Raw genomic sequence first — 20,645 nt, 5'->3', positions numbered from 1 at the left:
AGCAATGTACGAAAGCCAATAGCTGTTTCCGTTGGCCATCGAGTATGTCGAATACATGTAAGAGGCATTATGAAAAAGCTCACTTGCCTCCTAACACTACAGCCAACAACACCTCTTCCACTTTTGCTGGTGTTATTGATCTCTGGGAGCCACAATGAAGGGGAAAGCAGGTGACAAGTGCCCTAACTCAGGTGAGGAGTTAGAACTGCTGACGGAGGTCCTGTCCCTGTACAGCCAGCTGTATGGGAACCCAGAGGAACAGGTACATGCTTGAATGGAAAATTTATTTCTAACTCTCTTTTTTATATACAGGCTAATTTGTCCCTTTTAGTTCTTTAGTAAAGTGCTGTTATTAGAATGCAGTCAACTCAATAATATGGGTTGGAACCAATGATGTCTAACAATGTTTTTAAATGTCTGTAAAGTTAAATGGAAAATTATCTGAATTAATAAGGTGACTTTTTAATTCAATTAGTCACAATAAAAATTATCCATTTACAAATGCTCTACCCCTTACTTCCAGTGACCAATAGACACTGTACCATAAGTGTAAGTGAAAAACACAGCCATATTCGAAATTAGAGAAATGTAAAGTGCAGGAAAACATTTTCAGGTTATAGACTTGTCTTAGTATTTCTTTTAATTTAAATGTATCCCATTTTCTGGTAAATGTGTATCTCTATGTATTATCCATGGGATGGTGACACATATGGGGAAAGGCATATCATGTGCAACAAGTACATATGCCACATGCTCTCAGTCACCTAGTCAAATACACACTCTTGTTCACACATCACCAAAAACCAGGCTTTCACTGACACACATGATAGCCCTTCCACACTGCCCTTATTCATAGTATGTAGAGCTCCTCCATAGTATCTGGCTCTAAAAACATTAGGCATTAAGCCAATGAAGCCAGGATTTGAGGTGTGTGCTAACAATGTGCAGGTTGTTGAGCTTTCAATAGCTAACAATGATTTGTACTGATCAGAAGTAGCTCTCCCTACAGGAAATATTTCAGACCCCTGACCTAGATGATATTTGTGGCTTAGATTTTCAAAATAAGAACATTAAAAGTGATAAGGGTACTGAACAGTTTGGTACAAATTTGTATTTCCTAGAACATAGTACATTTTCGTAAATAATCTGTACTAACATTTTATAAATGCTTGCAAGAAATTTTATAAAATGGTGTTATGGCAATAAAGACAAACAAATCCTCACAAAATATCTTTCATTCTTTTTTTCTTATCCATACAGGTCAATGCCCACCAGAAAGAGGTGATATGGAGGGAAATCACTAAGCATGTGCATACCATAGGGGTCAACAAGCAGCACAGTATCCATTGCCACAAGAGGTGGGAGGACTTACAATGATGGACTCAAAAGTAATTTGAAGTCCAGCTCAGCCAGTCTTTCTAATGTGGGAAGCACATGCACTACACACTCACCCTTCTAATGGTCCCATTACGTACGATGGCCTACTCAGACCTTCATGGACAGCGGAGAGCCCAAGAGTAGCACCAAGGGGGTAAGTTTTGTTTTGAGTTCTTATTGAGGTCTTATTGTTAGCTTACTATATTATTTTGCTACTGCTATAATTTCTGGCATCAACATAAAGGCTGACACACATCCAATACACAAGAAGAGTTATAAAAGTTGTGAGTTTTCCACAAGGCGTATGATAATGTGTTTTGTGTAATGATCTGTGTTAATGGTTGCCATTATATTCCTTATCACTACAAATGACTGTTTTGAGCAGACACATGCCTGTCTAAGAAAAAAGAGGTACCTGGATTTTGTCTGTGTTATGAGGGACAGTTGTACCAAAAAGGCCACAATTGAGTATTCTGTCAGGTGTGATGCTCCCTCATAATATAGTGAATCCTATTTCATTTTTATTGAGACTGAGGAGGTTAGCTTAGCCTTTTGGCTTGTAGGTCTGTGCGTCCGTCACATAGTGACTTTTAGCCTACTTAGCTTGCTCTGTTTTGGTCCATTTATTTTATTATTTCTTTAAGATGGCTGCTATTGTTTATAGTTAGAGAAATGTTTTGATTAGCCTTATCAGTGCCACTCTGTGAAGGTGTTAATATCAGTGTCATAATCAAATAATGTATGCAGGTATCATGTCCCTTTCTCATTTACACGTGACAGGAACATAATGCACACTTATTAGGGATTGTTTACATAATTTCAGCCACAATTGTGCCTCCTTGTCAATTGTTTGGGAACATACCTGCATCAGGGTACCTACATGATATGTATAAATACATCTCACACAGACAAGGTTATCAGAGGGATTCCGTCCAGATGCCATCTACGCCATCTATGCTGCACCTCACCTCACTACAGGACTCAGCATTGGTGTCATTACAAAGTCTGACCTAGAGCCCTCATTCCAAGGTAACAAGGGTTGAGGGGTGCTTCTCATGGACATGGTACTGGCAGATTAGTTTTATCATACCGAGCTCTCATTATTAGGTATATATATATTAGGTTCTCCATGCTAGGTTTTTTACACTTCATATGTATTACAAGATGGTAGGTGTCTTTATATTCAAGACTCTCATCTTCACAATTATGCTTCTTTTATTGTTTGTTATCCTCATATATGCAGCTCATGCTTTTCACCATAGATTGCAATATTTTCAATAATGTATTGAGACTTCCCAGCATCTCTTTTATTGCCTGTGTGTGACAGAGAATTTCCACTAGCATGAGAAAAGGATAACTTCTGTTCCACCACAACTCCCCTGAGATGTTGCATTCTAGAGTCCAGGCGTAAGGCGTAAGGCTGCTAGAAGTCACCTTTTACTGTTTTGATTTTTGGTGAGGTACTGCTTGTGAGCAGGAAGTTTGGGCTAACAGTTGTGACTTGTTGTAGGGGTGACTCAGTTGCCTACAAACTAAAGTGCTATGATCCCTAAACCAGCAGTCTTGCCTGGGAGCAAGAGTCCAGCTATGACAAGGATTGTGAGGATATAATGTTTGCCCTATTACAGGTGACATAGCATACAATGCACTTATAACACAGTAGATGTTTCTGATTTTACACTGGTAAATTGGTATAAGGGCTAAACAATATTGAGCATCAGATCCAAAATGACTAGGAACGTGAGTGCAATGGCAATATTTCTTCGCAAAAACATTTCATAAATATGTTTCTAATGCAAAATAAATCAATTCAGTTCATGTTAACAGTTGCAGAGTGACATAAGACTTGCACTTTCAGAAATGTGCATGTAAGCCAGTCTTCAGTGTTTCTACCAACATGAATTTAGTAGGCAAAATGTCTTAGTGGAAACAGACAGGAATGTGTACATATTGGTGACAGAGTTACACATAACCCAAAAAATATTTCTGTGTCCTTTGTTATGTCCAGATCATACATTAATGTTGAAGCAAAGAAGTTATTGATAGGGACCTTTGCATATTCTGGGGAAACTGTGCTGATTGCAGGTGCCCGCTCACTTTTGCCCCACTTTTTAGCTAGTACTGGTGTATTCTGACTGTGACTGTGCCCTGGGCACTGCTGCCCACTCCCAGGCCAATATGCACATTAGGCCTAAATATAATTGGCTCTGACAACCTATCTTAAGGTCCCTTGTACATAGTAGGGTCTGTAGGTTCAGGGACCCCAGCATAGTTAGTGCACCTGTAGGTACACTGTTGTGGTGTCCAGTGACATTGTAAAGACAAGCCTGCCTTGCTGTCTCATTTTAAGTTAAACCAAACCCCAAATTCAACTTTGGAAATAAAAGTACTTCAAAATTATTAAGCTACCTTATTTTTGCATAGAAGTCACCCCTATGATCTGCCGTAGGTGCCCCATGATTTTGGCACAATGTAAATATAAGCAGGGACTTTATATAAGTTGTTTTGTAAGCCCTTATGAGGGGAAACCAGCCGAATGTGTTTCCCCATTGTGGTCAACAGGCTCTGTAGGTTAACACTTGGAAACTTTATCTTAAAATAATCAAGTCTTATTTGTGACAGAGAGAAGCTAAATACATCACATTTTGTATCAAATGAAATGTTGTAATAAATCCAACAATTTGCCAAGGTTGAATTTATTATGACATGCACAGGAAAAGAGTCTTAGAACTCTTTCTGAAAGTTGCTAAATTCAGCCCTGTAATGGCCTTTCCTGATTGGTCAACCCCTGGCACCCTGAGCAAAGCTATGTTATGAGGTGTGTAGTAGCCTGGGCTAAGACAACGGTAGCATCTAGTGGGAAGAGAAATGGTGCAGCACATGGCAGAACAGGATAGGGGAAGAGTAGCCAAACTGGCCTTAAAAGTGGGTAAAGACACTTGGGACAGAAACTGAACCTCCCCCATATCCTGCTCCCCAAGACACACAGGAGCCCCAGTGATTAAATTAGGAGGGGGGTTGAAAGGGCTTGGTTAGGGAGACCTAGGCACACAATTGGGTGGACACAGCCAGATCTAACCTCAAAGGAGGACTTTTCACCATTTTGTTTTTGTGGAGAATTATGCTTTCTGTGATAGATTTTTGCCACACTTCGCAGGAAGTAGTCACCCTAGAGCGTGGCAGCCTGCACCATATTGGACACGAACACCCCCCTGCTTTCCCACCCAGGATAAATATGGCAGAGCTGTTCCACAAATCAGATCCCTACTGGAAGAAGATACTGGAGAAGAAGGACTGCCCTGTTGGACCACTAGCCTGCACCTGAAGAAATGCACACATGGACTGCACCAGATGTACACTTTGAACCTCACCAAGAAAAGGACATTGACTTGCTTCTGCAATTACAGAAGTGGACTCTCTGTAAGCTAGAGGTACAAAGGAGCTCACCAGAGTCCCCTGTATCAAGTCCTATAAGAAGAGCCCATCTGACCAGGGTCCAGTGGCCATTTGAGGATTTTGACCATGTGCATTCTGATAATTGTATTCCGAACTTCCAAGGAGCAACGCAGAGCTTCTGGAACCTTGGATCAAGTTTTTGGTCACTTCAGGGAACCTAAAGGACCTCTGGAAGTAGATCCAGAAATTTGGAGACGTTTGTAGCAACTGTTGTAAAAAGCTCCATAATTTTAAGAGGTGCATTGTGGACGTAGTAATCCCAGACCCCAGGAAGCAAATCAGAGCCTCTGAACCCTTGGCTGTTGCTGTGGACCACTTTCTTGAATCAAGAAACACGTCTGAAAGTAAGTGTAACAGTGTTCTATCATGGGTGGCCTGAACTCTGGAGTTTGTTTATGTTCAGTTAACCTTTTTTACCATTTGAGCTCCATTTGGTTCTAAGTTAGAGTTACTTTTAAAATGTAAGAATTCAAATCTCTACTTTCCTACATTTCATTTTTTTTGTTTTGGTGTCATTTGGAAGATAAAAATACTTCCTTTTTTATAAATTGGTGTTAGATTTTTATTGTGTGTTGCATTTTACTTATTTACTGCTTTGTTGATATTGAGGGGGTCATTCCGACCCTGGCGGTCAAAGACCGCCAGGGCCGCGCATGACGGAAGCACCGCCAACAGGCTGGCCATGCTTCCTAGCCCATTCTGACCGCGGCGGTAAAGCCTCGGTGAGTAAACCGGGGCCGGCGGTTTCCCGCCGGTTTACCCCCGGCTGGGCGAATCCGCCAGGGCAGCGCTGCCTTGGGGATTCTGACCCCCTTCCCGCCAGCCTGTTTCTGGCGGTTTTCACCGCCAGGAAGAGGCTGGCGGGAACGGGTGTCCTGGGGGCCCCTGCACTGCCCATGCCACTGGCATGGGCAGTGCAGGGGTCCCCTAACAGGGCCCAGGGTAGCTTTTCACCGTCTGCTTAGCAGACAGTGAAAAGCGCGACGGGTGCAACTGCACCCGTCACACCGCCGCAACAACGCCGGCTCCATTCGGAGCCGGCTCCTGTGTTGCGGCCCTCATTCCCTCTGGGCCGGCGGGCGCTAACTTGCTTAGCGCCTGCCGGCCCAGCGGGAATGTCAGAATGCGGAAAGCGGTATTTTGGCCGCGTGACGGCCAAATGGCGCTTCCCACCTGGCGGGCGGCAACCGCCGCCCGCCAGAGTTAGAATGAGGGCCTGAATGTTTTACACCCCTGTCTCCTAAGTTAAGCCTAACTGCTTGTCGGCCAAGCTACCAAGGGTTGAGCAAGGATTACTTTGCTGAAACCTTCAATGGACCTAGTAGGGGTTTGTAGCCTATTGCAAAGTATATGTGCCTAAATGCCCTGACTAAAAACCCACTTTCCAACACAATGAACATGGTACAAAGGTTTCTTGCTAGATATTTATTTTTGTGATGTAAGTTCACTAATCAAAGGATACAATCTGTGCCATTCAGAGATGTTAATCAATTCCATGAGAAATTTGAAGGGTTTAAGAGAAATTATCTAAAATTAAATGGAACTAATGGTGGTACTTTACAAAACAGTGAGCAAATTGGTCCATAATATGTTCCCTACATGCGTGGGGTACTGGTAAAGTATACATAAGGTTTATAGCCTTGAAGCAGGTGAAAATTTGAAATTAGGAAATGTTTTGGTAAATAGCCTTATGATCATTTTGATTTGCATTGATAGAATAAAAATGTTGTACGTGTCTTTTCAGCATCTTCAGAAGCGGGCAAAAAGAGACATTGGCAAAAACAACAGAAGATGGATTAATGCTGACCAATGCAAACATTCAACCACTGTCACAGATCTGGGTTTAATCCATGGTTATTTTGCTCACCATATAACCCCAGTTTGGACCCAGCCATATGCAAATCATTCTTGACCGTGCTCCCCAGGGGAAAATCTAATCCAAACTGCCAGGAGGAGGAGGAAACATTGGCTAGGAAGGCCTACTGTGTGTGGGGTACAGAAACTTCTGACACAGTGTTAGGAATGCCATAGCCTGTGCTACCATGTCAAACATCTCTTGATTACCTCTTCACATTTGCACACAGTGCCATTTGATTATTTGTTCTTCATCCTCAAGTTTTGTTATGTACCATTGTAGCATTAATGTTGCATGTATCAATGCTTGTTTGGTCGTGCCACATGTCTTTACTTGTAATGCCAGCTAAGTAGCGTGGATACCAAACCTTGTTTCCTTGTGGTATTGCAAATGTCAAGACCACCAGGATAAAGGTAAGTTGGGCTTCCGACAGGGGAGCAGTGTGGGGGGTGTTGTGTGTGTGTGTGTGGTTGTGTCCATGAATGTGTAAGTGTGTGGTGAATGCGTCCGTGTATTTAGAGTTGTTTGTGTGGGTGTATGCATGTGTGTGAATGCGTGTAAGAATGGAAATGTGAATGCGTGTCTGCATGTCAGTGTGAATGTGTATACAGATGTGTGTGAGCATGACTAGATGTATGTGTGTATGATTGCGTGTATGCCAGTGTGAGTGAGTGGGTGTATGTGTGGTGTGTGTCTGCGGGTGTGTGCTTGTATGGGGGTGGGGGATTAGTAGGGGGGAGTGTGGATGGAGGGGCTGGGGACATGCATCTGGGGAGTGTTTGGGGGGTAGGTGAGCCTCCTACCAGTGATAGGGAAGGGATTCCCTGTCACTGGTAGGGCCTACCACCATTGTTTTTTGTGGCATTCCTAACACCACAAAAACCATGGCGGTAGGCTGGCTCAAAATGCCGCCAGCGGTACTATAGCAGCCGCCGGGCCGGAGATTGATATCTCTGGCCCAGCAGATGCTACCACCATGACAGTTCTAATAATGTGGCAGTGTGTACCGCCAGCCTGTTGGTGGTACTGCCTCCTCATTACCACTCACCGCCGGGTCATAATCACCCCCTAAATACGTTGCCAAGGAAACAGTTGAACAACTCTGGTGCAGAATTAACTTTGGGCTCTGCTTGCATAATCTGTGCGCTAATTCCTGCCCATATTGGTTTATACCTCTATAACAACTTTAATGTGTCCTCTGCAGCTAACACGCATTCCATTGTAAATCATCAATAACATAGACTCTGTTTATCTTTTACAGACCTTGCTATGTATATAAAGTGAGCAGTGCCTACTGGTATGATGACAATAGAGAATAACTGATCCAGCCTTGGTAGTGTTTTGATTAAATGCACAACCATCCAGTGCCCAGTGATGCAGACCAGTGCCTAGAAGATTTGGTATTTATTTCTCTCTCTCCCAAACCCCCTTCCCTTTGAGGTCCTTCATGGGAGCTGTTTCATCATACCTGCTACCTTTGATTAGACTTTAGAGGGAGGTGAGGACAATTGTTGCCCATATGAACCACCTGGAGATTCAGGTGAGTGGCTTGCAACACACGATGGACACAGTGGCATGGAGGATGGCATGGAGGATGAGGGACTGGCATGGAGGCCACCAGCTCAACATCTTCTTCGGAGGGCTCCACAGATGACTAGTCCCTGGCAGTGGCTGACCTGACAGGACCTGTTCCATCTGCATCCTTGTCTGCCACCCTGATTTTCACCTCCACTCTCCCTCTCACTACCTTTGCCAGTTGGCCAAATGTACCCCCTTTGAAAGGCTTGGATCTCCTTTGCCACAGGCACCTCTCCACCCTGCCCCTGTCCCTTGGCTGCACTCAGTGAAGAGGGTATTGACCTCATACACAGTATCTCTCAAGCCAGACAGTGATTGTGAATGTCATGGGCTTAGGGCCAGATGTATGCCAGTCAGCTTGTGAGACTCACAAATTGATAATTTTAGCGACTTACAATTTGCAAGTTGCAAAAGCTGATCTACACAGTGTCTCAGACACACTGCAATTCATAAATGGATCACAAGGGACCTGCTTCTTTAATATTCATGAGGCAGGTTGCAATTTACGACCCATTTGGGAATGGCTGCACTCACAGGGATGGTGGCCTGCTGGGGTCAGCAGACTACCACATCTGTGACTGCTTTTAAAAAAAGCAATTTTTTCAGAAGGAGACCATTTTTCTTGATTGAAAACAGGATGCATTTCTGTGGGCCCACTGCCTGCTCTGAACAAATGTTGGAGCCCCCATTCACAAATGCGAAGGGGTCCCAATTTGCACAGGGATTATCACCAATTTGAACTAGTGGGAACTACAATTGTTTTGTGACCACATTCCCGTTCACAGAACAATTATACATCTACCTGTGACTCACTATTAGGAAGGGACAAATCGATAATAGGTTACTGACTCACAAAATAGGGTTGGTACATGATTCAAGGCCATTTAGCAGTTGCAAAAGGTAAAGCTTTACCCAATGGTATAGTGATAACGATTGTCAAACTAAAACGTCTTGCATGGGAAGAAGTCAACTGTCATGTCAGGTGTTTAAACCAGCGAATAAGCCCTACATCAAGGAAGTGCAGCCCTTTCATTTTAACTTATTAAATGAGTATGGTACATGTATTAAATAAACTGGAAGGGTTTCTTCTACCGGTGTTTAACATTTTGTAATGTTTTTAGTGAAATTCCATATAGTGTCAAGAAACCTTCAGCATGAATTCTTTTTACCGTTATCTCAAAGAACTTTTTCATGCAAGCACATTATTTCTGTAAAAAAGTTTTGCAAGTCACACGTATGACACTGGTTCTATTAGAAAATGCACCCTGGTGAGATATGTTTTGTATGAACCGTTCAGTGTAGGCAAAAATTGTTTCATGTGAAATTTCAAGAAGTTGTGTTTATTTTGCAACTTTTGCTGAGCTACTTAACCTTTTTCAGATGCCTAGTGTATTTGCTGTGAGGCTAACTGACTGATGTGATCTCCATACTGCTTCCGAGCACCTTGGCCATGCTGGCTTCTCTCCTCAACTTCTATGCTTACTAATTCCTGGGATAGAGCTCATCCCATCACAATCTCTCCAGAGGAGAGTTTTGCTGCTCATGTCCTCATACTCCAGAAGAGTCCACTGCCCGATAACTCTCCTGTCCTCATATAGGCTTGCCCATGTTGCTGTGTATTGTAAGCTGCAATGGCAGTTTATTGCTGAAAGCGAGAGATGTTTTGTGGAGAATGTTGTTTTTCAGACCAGTTTTGAACATTTTGGCCCTCAGGACCTTGGTGGAAAATGGCACCTACCTCCACGGTGAAAGCCGCCAACATACCGTCGCCGCGGCTACCGACCATCCATGGAATTATGACCGTAGACGGAATACCGCCAGAAGGCTGGCGGTACTCCATCTATGATCATGGCGGCGGATGGCGGTAAGGTGACACTGCTGCCAGCAGTAGCGCCACAACAGCAAAACACCACCTACCGTATCATTTTCCATGATTCGACCTGGTGGTATTTTGCTGGTGGACGCTGCTGCTGGCAGCAGCCGCGCGTCCCGTCTCCTGCCGGAGGACCCCTGCAAGCACGTAAGTTGCATTCTCTGACAGGAGAGGGGGGTGGGCGGTGTTGTGTGCGTGAGTGGGTGTGTGTGTGACTGTGTGTGAATGCTTGCATGCGCATGTAATGCGTGTGTGCATGAGTGGATGTGAGTGTACGTGCATGTTGTGTCGTGAGATTGTGTGTGTGCCTGGATGTATGTTCGTGAGTGTTGTTGTGAGTGTGTATGAATGCATAAATGCGTGGGTGAATGTGTGTATGCATGGTGTATGGGTGGGCATGCATGTGTGTAAATGTGCAGGGGTTGGGAGAGGGAGGGGGAGGGTGGGGGGAGGATTCTGGGGAAGTGGGTGGGGGAGACCCCTATCAGTGCTAGGGAAGGAATTCCCTGGCACTGATAGGGCCAGATTATGACATTGGCTGTAAGTGGCGCTTACCACCATGCTTACTGCCGCCAACATACTGTGAACACGGTGGTATATCGCTATCCGTATTATGAACCACATTTAGAAATCTGCCACTATACAGACACACACACAAGTCCGCCAGACCAAAGGCCAGTGATAAACTGGCGGTACCAAAACCCCCACCGTTATGCCAACAGAACTACACCCACAGCATTATGACCCACGAATCACTGCGGTGGACATTCAATCGTGGTAAACCATTGGTGGTACATACCGCTGTGGTCAAAATACACACACACTAACAAAACAACACCACATTGGGCAATTCAAACTACACACACCTGACAGACCTGACACACCTACACGCACCACACCCACACCTCTATATAACACACACACACATTACCCACAAACCTTTACGATTACGAACAATTTACAACAGAGAGAGAGACACACCAGGAGCACCCACAGAACCAGAGCCACAGAATACCACCACCCATACACCATCCACGCACCTCACAGCACACACCCCAACACATTACCCCACACACCCTCACACACATCAATCACACTACACCAATGGCACCACAAAGACACCCCAGGTTCTCAGAGAAGGAGCTAAGGGTCATAGTGGAGGAAATCATCTGGGTAGAACCACAGCTATTCGGATCACAGGTGCAGCAGACATCCATTGCAAGGAAGATGGAGCTATGGCGGAGAATCGTGGACATGGTCAATGCCGTGGGACAGCACCCCACAACAAGGGACAACATCAGGAAGAGCTGGAACGACCTCCGGGGAAAGGTGCGTTCCGTGGTTGCAAGACACCAGATAGCTGTACAGAGGACTGGCGGTGGACCCCCACCTCCTCCTCCACAACTAACAACATAGGAGGAGCAAGTCTTGGCAATCATGCATCCTGAGGGTCTGGCAGGAGTAGCAGAAGGACTGGACTCTGGTAAGTCAAATCTTTACTACTTTCACCACCCTACCTGCATGCCATCACATACCCCCACCCCTACCCTCAACCCCATCACCTCATATACACTCCACCATCACAACCCACCCATCCCAGTACCCAGCACTGCATGCAACAACGATGCATGGACACCACTCACAGCCCTGCATGGACACCCATCACCACAGCATGCACACTAGTGACAATCACTTAGCCAACCAAATAACAACTCACACAAGCCAAGGCTGCCTTGGTAATAACAACCATAGAGGGAAACATACCCATGCACAAGATGTCACACGCAGAAACAATAACACTGCATTTACATCTCCACCGGACCCCCACACAATGTAATCAGAGAGGAGGTGCCAGCAACATCCAGTCCCCCCAGAAGAGGCCCACAGTGATGCCAGCACCTCTGTATGCCTGGATCAGGATGACCAACCTGGCCCTTCAGGGACCTCCGGACAGTCGGTTACCCAGGCACAGTCCCATTCTACCACAGAGTCTCCCCACTTAGGAAACACAAGCACAACACCCACTCAGAGGGCCCATACCACTGTCCCCAGGACACGTCAATCAGCAGTGTGTCCACCACTACAGGGACCCAAGGCAACCCCACAAAGACAGGATGATCAGGGACCTGGGGTCAGCGGCAGCGGGCACACTGTTCAAAGAACAGAGGCACAGGACAACAGGGAAGCTGGGAGGACTGCTGTGCGACAACGGGAGGACAGACCCAGGGAACCGACTCTCCACGAGGCACTCACCAACATCCTGGGAGCATACCACCATTCCCAGGAGACCATGGGACAGATACTAGCCAAGTTGCAGGAGACCCAGCGGCTGCAGAAGGGACAGTACCTGGATCGGAGGGACATCTTCACCACCCTGGTCACCATTGCAGGGGTGTTGACAGACATGGCCAATACCATGAGGGAGACAGTGGCACACCAACGGGACCCTGACACTAGCAACACCGATCAACAGCCTTCTACCTCCGCTGACGCTAGTGGACAGGAGGCCCCACCACAGGAAGAACAGGCCACCAGTAACCAGCCCCCTGCAAAATGAGAACCACCCCGCAAATGGTCCCTGCGATCCAGGCAGAAGCCAGAGAACATTGCCAAGACCTCCGCCAGGAAATAGAAATCTCATGATTGTCACCCATGTGTCCCACTCTGTCACCCTGTCCACCTTGAACTGCCATTGCTCCACTTTCTATGCCCCCTTGGACAATGTACCTGTGATACCTATAGACTGGACTCTATCCTGGACTTTCCTCCATCATCACCCAAGCCCATTGCAAATCCCCATTTACTTCTCAGCACTGAAATAAACACCCTTGGAAAAAACAAGTATGGAGTATGTCAAATGATTTAAGGATGTAGGGCCTGATTCCGTCCGCCAAGGTACCGCCGCTGAATGACCGCACCGCGGTCAAAAGACCGCGGCGGCCATTTAGACATTTCCTCTGGGCCGGCGGGCGCTCTCCAAAAGAGCGCCCGCCGGCCCAGAGGAAATGCCCCTGCAACGAGGACGCCGGCTCAGAATTGAGCCGGCGAAGTTGCAGGGGTGCGACGGGTGCAGTTTGCACCCGTCGCGTATTTCAGTGTCTGCTTAGCAGACACTGAAATACTTTGCGGGGCCCTCTTACGGGGGCCCCTGCCGTGCCCATGCCATTGGCATGGGCACGGCAGGGGCCCCCAGGGGCCCCGCGGCACCCCCTACCGCCATCCTGTTCCTGGCGGGCGAACCGCCAGGAACAGGATGGCGGTAGGGGGTGTCAGAATCCCCCATGCCATGGGGGATTCTAAGGGCAGCGGTAAACCGGCGGGAGACCGCCGGTTTGCCTCTTCTGACCGCGGCTGAACCGCCGCGGTCAGAATGCCCTGCAGGGCACCGCCGGCCTGTCGGCGGTGCTCCCGCCGACCCTGGCCCCGGCGGTCTTAGACCGCCGGGGTCAGAATGACCCCCGTAGTTGCTTAACAGTCTGTAGACATTGCAAATAGACTGTACAGTGATGTATACATAGTTGTGATCTGTAATGTGCTGCAGTCAATACAGCAGGAGCCACAGGAGGGCACAAACATCTGCAAATAGACATGTTAAAGGGTACAATAACTGGCCATAGTAGTGGGAACAGCAGCCAGGCAGAGAAAATTCACTTCACAAAACAGCAATGGAAGGTGAGGTTACAGTGTCTTACATGTGTGTCACTGGAAGTACTGCTGTATTATAGTTGTTCTGTTATCCATGTCCTCTTCCTCTGCCTCCTCTTCGTCACTGTCCACAGGCTCTACCGCTGCTGCACAGCCATCTCCAGCGTCATCCCCCTGCAAAAAAGGGACCTGGCGTCTCAAGGTTAGGTTGTGCAACATGCAACGATGATCTGGCAGACATTCTTGCGTGAGTAGCACAGGTCAGATGGAGGCACCTGAACCTGGTCTTCAGGAGGCCAAAGGTATACTCAATGATCCGCCTTGTTCACTAATGTGCCTCATTGTAACGTTCTTCTGCCCTTGTCCTGGCATTCCTCACTGGGGTCAGTAGCCATGAGAGGTTGGAATAACCAGTCACCTGCAAATATCGAGGGATACCTGTTAGCCGACATTAACCCTTAAGGCCAACCCCACCCCCATATACCAACATACACTGGGTGGGGACCATGGGCTCACCTATTAACCACACCCGGTGCCTCTGGAGTTGAGCCATCACATATGGGATGCTGCTATTCCTTAAGACATAGGCATCATGCACATAGCCAGGATACTTTGCATTCACATGGGAGATGTACTAGTCCACCAGGCACACTATCTGCACCTTCATAGAGTGAAAGCTCTTTTGATTTCTGTACACTTTTTCAATTCTCCGGGGGGGGGGACAAAGGCAATATGTGTACCATCAGTAGCACAAATGATGTTGGGGATATGTCCCAATGCATAGAAGTCAGCCTTCACTGTGTCCAAATTCTCCACCTGAGGGAAAACGATGTAGCTGACCATGTGTTTAATCAGGGTAGACAACACTCTAGTCAGCACATTGGAGAACATAGGCTGTGACATCCCTGCTGCTATTGCCACTGTCACTTGGATGTAGCCACTTGACAAGAAATGGAGCACTGATAGGACTTGCACAAGAGTGGGGATCCCAGCGGGGTGACTGATAGCTGAGATCAGTTCTGGCTTCAATAGGGCACACAGTTCTTGGATTGTCGTCCTATCAAGTCTGTAGGTAAGGAAAATGTGCCTGTCCTCCATTGTTGCCAGGTCCACCAGGGGTCTGTACACGGGGGTATGTCTCAATCTCCGATTCATCCTCAGCGGCTGAACTCTAGGGTGAAAAACGGTAAGCAGATGGTCATATTCAAACATATCCTCTGAGTAAAATGCTTTGCATGTTGTGACACAAACAGTATGTTAACATGTAGTCCCGTAAATGTGCCTATGTCTGCTGTGACGCAGTTAGGTGCCATGGCCTGTTCCCCCCTGAAATGGTAGCCACCTGACCTGTGTGGATTGACAAGTCGAAATTAGGTAATTCCGCTATCGTTGTGCGCCGTTGCGGGAGGCGGTCGAGGACCGCCGTGCAACACCTAATTGGTTAACATTGGGCCGTATGGGTTCCAGTAGCCAATGGTGGTGTGTTGTACACCAGCGGTGACGGTACGCATTGCTGCATACGTGACTGACATTTTCTATCTGGTCACTCACTTGCTACCTGACCTTCAACAGGAGAGGACCTACACTGCAAGTGCTAGTGTGACCTGTGTCTGGAAGCGACCAAGGCTCGAGTGCCTGAGGAAAAGGCCTATGCCTTCACTTCAGAGGAGTTGGAGAGACTAGTGGATGGGGTCCTACCCCAGTACAATTTACTTTATGGTCCTCTAGACCAACAGGTGAGTACACTGTGAGCACGATGCATGGGGCATGACTGCATGGAGTGCTCTGTGTGTAAGCCTTGTGCAAGGGGGGTTGGCTGAGGGTTCCTGGGTAGAGTGCTGCATGTATGGTGGTCAATGTATGCGCGTAAGGGGATGGGAGGGATATAGTGGGCCATGAGTGTAAAAGGCCGGACGGTATGGCTGATCCCATTTCTTATGATGTATTATTGTCTGCAGGTGAGCACCCATCAGAAAAAGAGTATTTGGCATGCCATCGCCAAGGACGTGCAGACCCTGGGGGTCTTTGAAAGGTGAGCACACACTGTCGCCAATGGTGGGAAGACTTGCACCGCTGGGCAAGGAAGACAGTGGAGGCCCAGCTGGGGATGGCCTCCCAACGAGGAAGGGGTTTCCCGTCGAACCCTTACCCCCGTGATGTTCTGCATCCTAGCAGTGGCCTATCTGGAGTTGGATGGGCGCTTGAAGGCATCACAGCAACCACAAGGGGGTGAGTACAGTTTCAGAATCAGCATGTGGTGAGGTGTTATCTGGGTGGGGGATGTGGGCCTGTGGATGGCCAGGACAAACATGGCAGGGTAGGTTCCATTTTGGGCAGGCTCTGAGGCACTACAGCCCCAAATATGCTAGTGGGCATCTACTACTGGGCAGGGCCCTGTGGGTTTCAGGTGTGCTGCTGTTGGTGGTAGGCATTGGACTCCATGGCCTGGTGACTAGCATTGTAACTGGTAGTGCATGGCCTAGTGCATAGGGCTGTTCCCTGTGTGTTGTCTACGCCAACAGTGGTGTTGTTGCTGGCATTGAACAAGTGCATCCTCTGTCTCTCCCCCCCTTTTTTTTGTAACCCTGTCCTTGTGTGCATTAGCATCATCTGGCGGAGGAGCAGAGACACCGGCGATGAAGGAGCTGCATTCCACATGGCCCAAGAGGCCGAATCCACCAACGGTGAGGGCACCAGAGGGAAGGAGGGTGAGGGGAGCACAACGGAGGAGACTGGAGGGGACAGTTCAGACAGCGACATCTCCTCCGATGGAAGCTCCCTGGTGGTGGCGGACACCTCTGTGGCCACCCCAACTACAGGTACAGCTGCCACCCTGTGTACCAGCACCGCCCTCCCAGCAGCCCCTCAGTGTGTTTCCCGTGCCTGCTCACCCAGGAGGGTGGGCATCTCTTTTGACCCAGCACCTCAGGCCCTGCCCCTGTCAGCCCTGCTGCCCTCATTGAGGAGTTTATTGACCTCCTGCGATCCATCTCTGTTGGGCATCAACCATAGTGAATGCGATGCAGGGTCTGGCAGGGCATTTGAGGCAAACAAATGCATTCCTGGAAGGCATTCACTCTGGCGTGGTGGCCCAACAGAGATCAATCCAGGCTCTGGCCAACTCCCTGATGGCAGCCATTGTCCCTGTCTCTAGCCTCCCCCCTACAACCTCCTCTACCCAGTCCCATTCCCCTCAACCCCAGCCTATCCCAAGCACACCATCAGACCAGTATGCACCCAAATCAAAACACAGAAGTGGCTCAGGCAAACACAAGCACCACACCACACTTCATCCCACAGGCATTCATACAAGCACCATCCAGATGCAGACACACCAACATCCACTGCATCCACTGTGTCCCCCTCCTCCTCATCTTCCACCTCCCTCCAGGTAGCGTCTCCACTCACACCTGCATGCACTACATCCTCATCCACTACCCCATCACCATCACGCCTATCATTACAGGCCCCTCACTGGCAATCACCACCCCCACATCCATGCACACGTCCACTGTGTGCTCTCCCACTGTGTCTGTGCCCCCTCCTCCCAAGGTACACCCAACAGCTATCCACCTCACAACAGCATCCAGTCAATGCACCTGCACCCAAACACAACAGACAGACACCTCATACCACCACTCCCTCTTCTTCCACTCCCAAACCTTCACTCTCTTCCAGCCCCAGTGTCCATAAAAAGACCCAGTCCACGCCCACTGTCATTTCTGCAGCACTGCAACTGTAAGAGGATCCAAGAAGACACCCGTCCACACAGCCAGTGTGCCAGCACTAGCTGTCAAGGGCAAAAAGGGAGCACCAGCTGTCAAGGGCGAAAAGAGAGCACCAGCTGGCAAAGCAAGGAGGCACCACCAGTTGCCAAAAGCAAGGAGGCACCACTAGCTGGCAAAGGAAAGGAGGCACCACCAGCTGGCAAATGCAAGGAGGAACCACCAGCTGGCAAAAGCAAGAAGGGGCCACCAGCTGCCAAGGGCAGGAAGCAACCACCAGCTGCTAAGGACAATGACAAAGCCACAGACACCCCAGGCAGGATGGATCTGGAGCCTGGTGCTGGAGCAGCATCTAAGCAAACAACACTAGCCATGACACTTGAGCCATCTGAGGCTGCAGGGGGAGGGCTGGAGCCTCCCCCACCACAGGCAGGACCACCGCTAGCACCGCTGCCAGTACCACCACCTGCACCACTGCCAGCAGCAGCAGCCCCAGTGGGCAGCTGTCCGAGGCTGCAGGGAAAGGGCTGGAGCTTCCCCCCACCACTGCATCCACCGCTGCCAGCACCGCAACTGCCACCACTGAGCAGCCATCACCACCGGCGAGTAGTGTGTGGTCGTGCCTCCATGGGCTTTAGTGTGTCCTGGCCCCTGCAAAAACTGTATGTGTGACACCAAGGTGAGAGATTGTGACCTTGCACTCCCCAAGATCTGCATCACAGGGCACAAAGCTCCCTCCAGAACCAGTGGAAGAAGGCATCCACTCACCCCCTCCTTGCCAGGATGAAGCACACTGGGCACAAAGTCCCCTTCAGAACCAGTGGAAGAAGGCTTCCGCTCACCCCCTCCTTGCCAGGATGAAGCACACTGGCCACAAAGCCCCCTCCAGAACCAGTTGAGAAGCCATCCACTTGAGATACTGCAGCCTTACACTCCCCAGGACCTGGCAGTGGGCAGACCACCCACTAGAGACTGTGGCTTTGCACTTCTCAGGACCAAGCAGGGGGCAGACCACTCACTAGAGAGACTGTGGCTTTGCACTCCCTTGAACCAAGCAGTGGGCAGACCACCCACTAGAGAGACTGTGGCTTTGAACTCCACAGGAACAAGCAGTGGGTAACTCACCCACTAGAGAGACTGTGGCTTTGCACTCCCCAGAACCAAGTAGTGGGCAACCCACTGTAGGAGGCTGGCCTGGTTTGTAGTGGGTACCAGAGGTACTTTCACCTTGTGCCAGGTCCAGTTATCCCTTATTAGTGTTGAAGAGGTGTTTCTAGCAGCTTAGGCTGATAGAAGGTAGCTATGGCAAAGCAGCTTAGGCTGAACTAGGAGACATGTAAGGCTCCAACTATATCACTGGTGTCATATGCACAATATCATAAGAAAACACAATACACAGAGTTACTAAAAATAAAGGTACTTTATTTTTATGACAATATGCCAAAAGTATCTCAGTGAGTACCCTTAGTATAAGGATACATTATATACACAAGATATATGTACACAAACCAAAATTAGGCAAGTAATAGCAAGAAAAGTAATGCAAACAGTGTAGAATTACAATAGATTGCAATAGGAGCACATAGATATGGGGGCAACACAAACCATATACTCCAAAAGTGGAATGCGCACAAATGGACCCCAAACCTATGAGAGCTTGTATAGGGTCGCTGGGACTGTAAGAAAACAGTGAGGGTTAGAAAAATAGCCCACCCCAAGACCGTGAAAAGTAGGTGTAAAGTGCACCTACTACCCCCAGAGAGCACAGAAGTCGTGATAGGGGGATTCTGCAGGAAGAACAAACACCAGCAATGCAACAACAGTAGATTTCCGGACCTGAGTACCTTTAAGAGAAGGGGACCAAGTCCAATAGTTGTGACAGTGTTGAGAGTGGGCAGGAGCCCAGGAAATGCCAGCTGAGGGTGCAAGGAAGCTGCCACCGGGTGGAAGAAGCCTGGAGTTTTGCTAGAAAGAAGAGGACTAGGGACTTCTCCTTTGGAAGGCGGATGTCCCACGTCGTGATAAAGCTTGTAGAGGTGGTCCCACACAGAAAGACTGCAAACAAGCCTTGCTAGCTGCAAGGGTTACGGTAGAGGTTTTTGGATGCTGCTGTGGCCCAGGAGGAACCAGGATGTTGCCACTTAGAGGAGGAGACAGAGGGGGTGCCCAGCAACTCAGGGAGCCCTCACAAAAGCAGGCAGCACCCACAGAAGTACCTGGCCAGGTACTTGGAAGGAAAGTGAACCAGAGTCCCCGTGAAGTCACAAAAGGGAGTCCCACGACGCCGGAGGACAACTCAGAAGATTGTGCAAAGCAGGAAGGAGTGCTGGGGACCCAGGCTTGGCTGTGCACAAAGGAAATCCTAGAAGAGTGCACAGGAGCCGGAGCAGCCGCAAATCACACAGTACCCAGCAATGCAGTCTAACATGGGGAGGCAAGGACTTACTTCCACCAAACTTGGACTGAAGAGTCACTGTACTGTGGGAGTCACTAGGACAGAGTGGCTGAGTTCCAGGGACCACGCTCATCAGGATGAGAGGGGACCCAGAGGACCAGTGATGCAGTCTTTTGGTGCCTGAGTTAGCAGGGAGAAGATTCAGTCGACCCATGGTAGATTTCTTTGGAGCTTCTGATGCAGGGTGAAGGCAGGCTACCCCCAGAGCATGCACCACCTGGAAACAGTCAAGAAAGCCGGCAGAATGAGGTGCTACAATGTTGCTAGTAGTCGTCTTGCTACTTTGTTGCAGTTTTGCAGGCATCCTGAGCAGTCAGCGATCGATCCTTTGGTAGAAGGTGAAGAGGGAGATGCAGAAGAACTCTGGTGAGCTCTTGCGTTCGTTATCTGAAGAATTCCCCAACGCAGAGACCCTAAATAGCCAGAAAAGGAGGTTTGGCTACAAAGGAAGGAGGATTGGCTACCAAGAGAGGTAAGAGACTATCAGAAGGAGCCTCTGATGTCACCTGCTGGCACTGGCCATGCAGAGCAGTCCAGTGTGCCCCAACACCTCTGTTTCCAAGATGGCAGAGGTCTGGGACACACTGGAGGAGCTCTGGGCACCTCCCCTGGGAGGTGCAGGTCAGGGGAGTGGTCACTTCCCTTTCCTTTGTCCAGTTTCCCGCCAGAGCAGTGTTGGAG

Source organism: Pleurodeles waltl, chromosome 6 (genome assembly GCF_031143425.1).
Source record: "Pleurodeles waltl isolate 20211129_DDA chromosome 6, aPleWal1.hap1.20221129, whole genome shotgun sequence".
NCBI classification, from domain to species: Eukaryota; Metazoa; Chordata; class Amphibia; order Caudata; family Salamandridae; genus Pleurodeles; species Pleurodeles waltl.
This window is presented reverse-complemented; position numbering follows the sequence as displayed.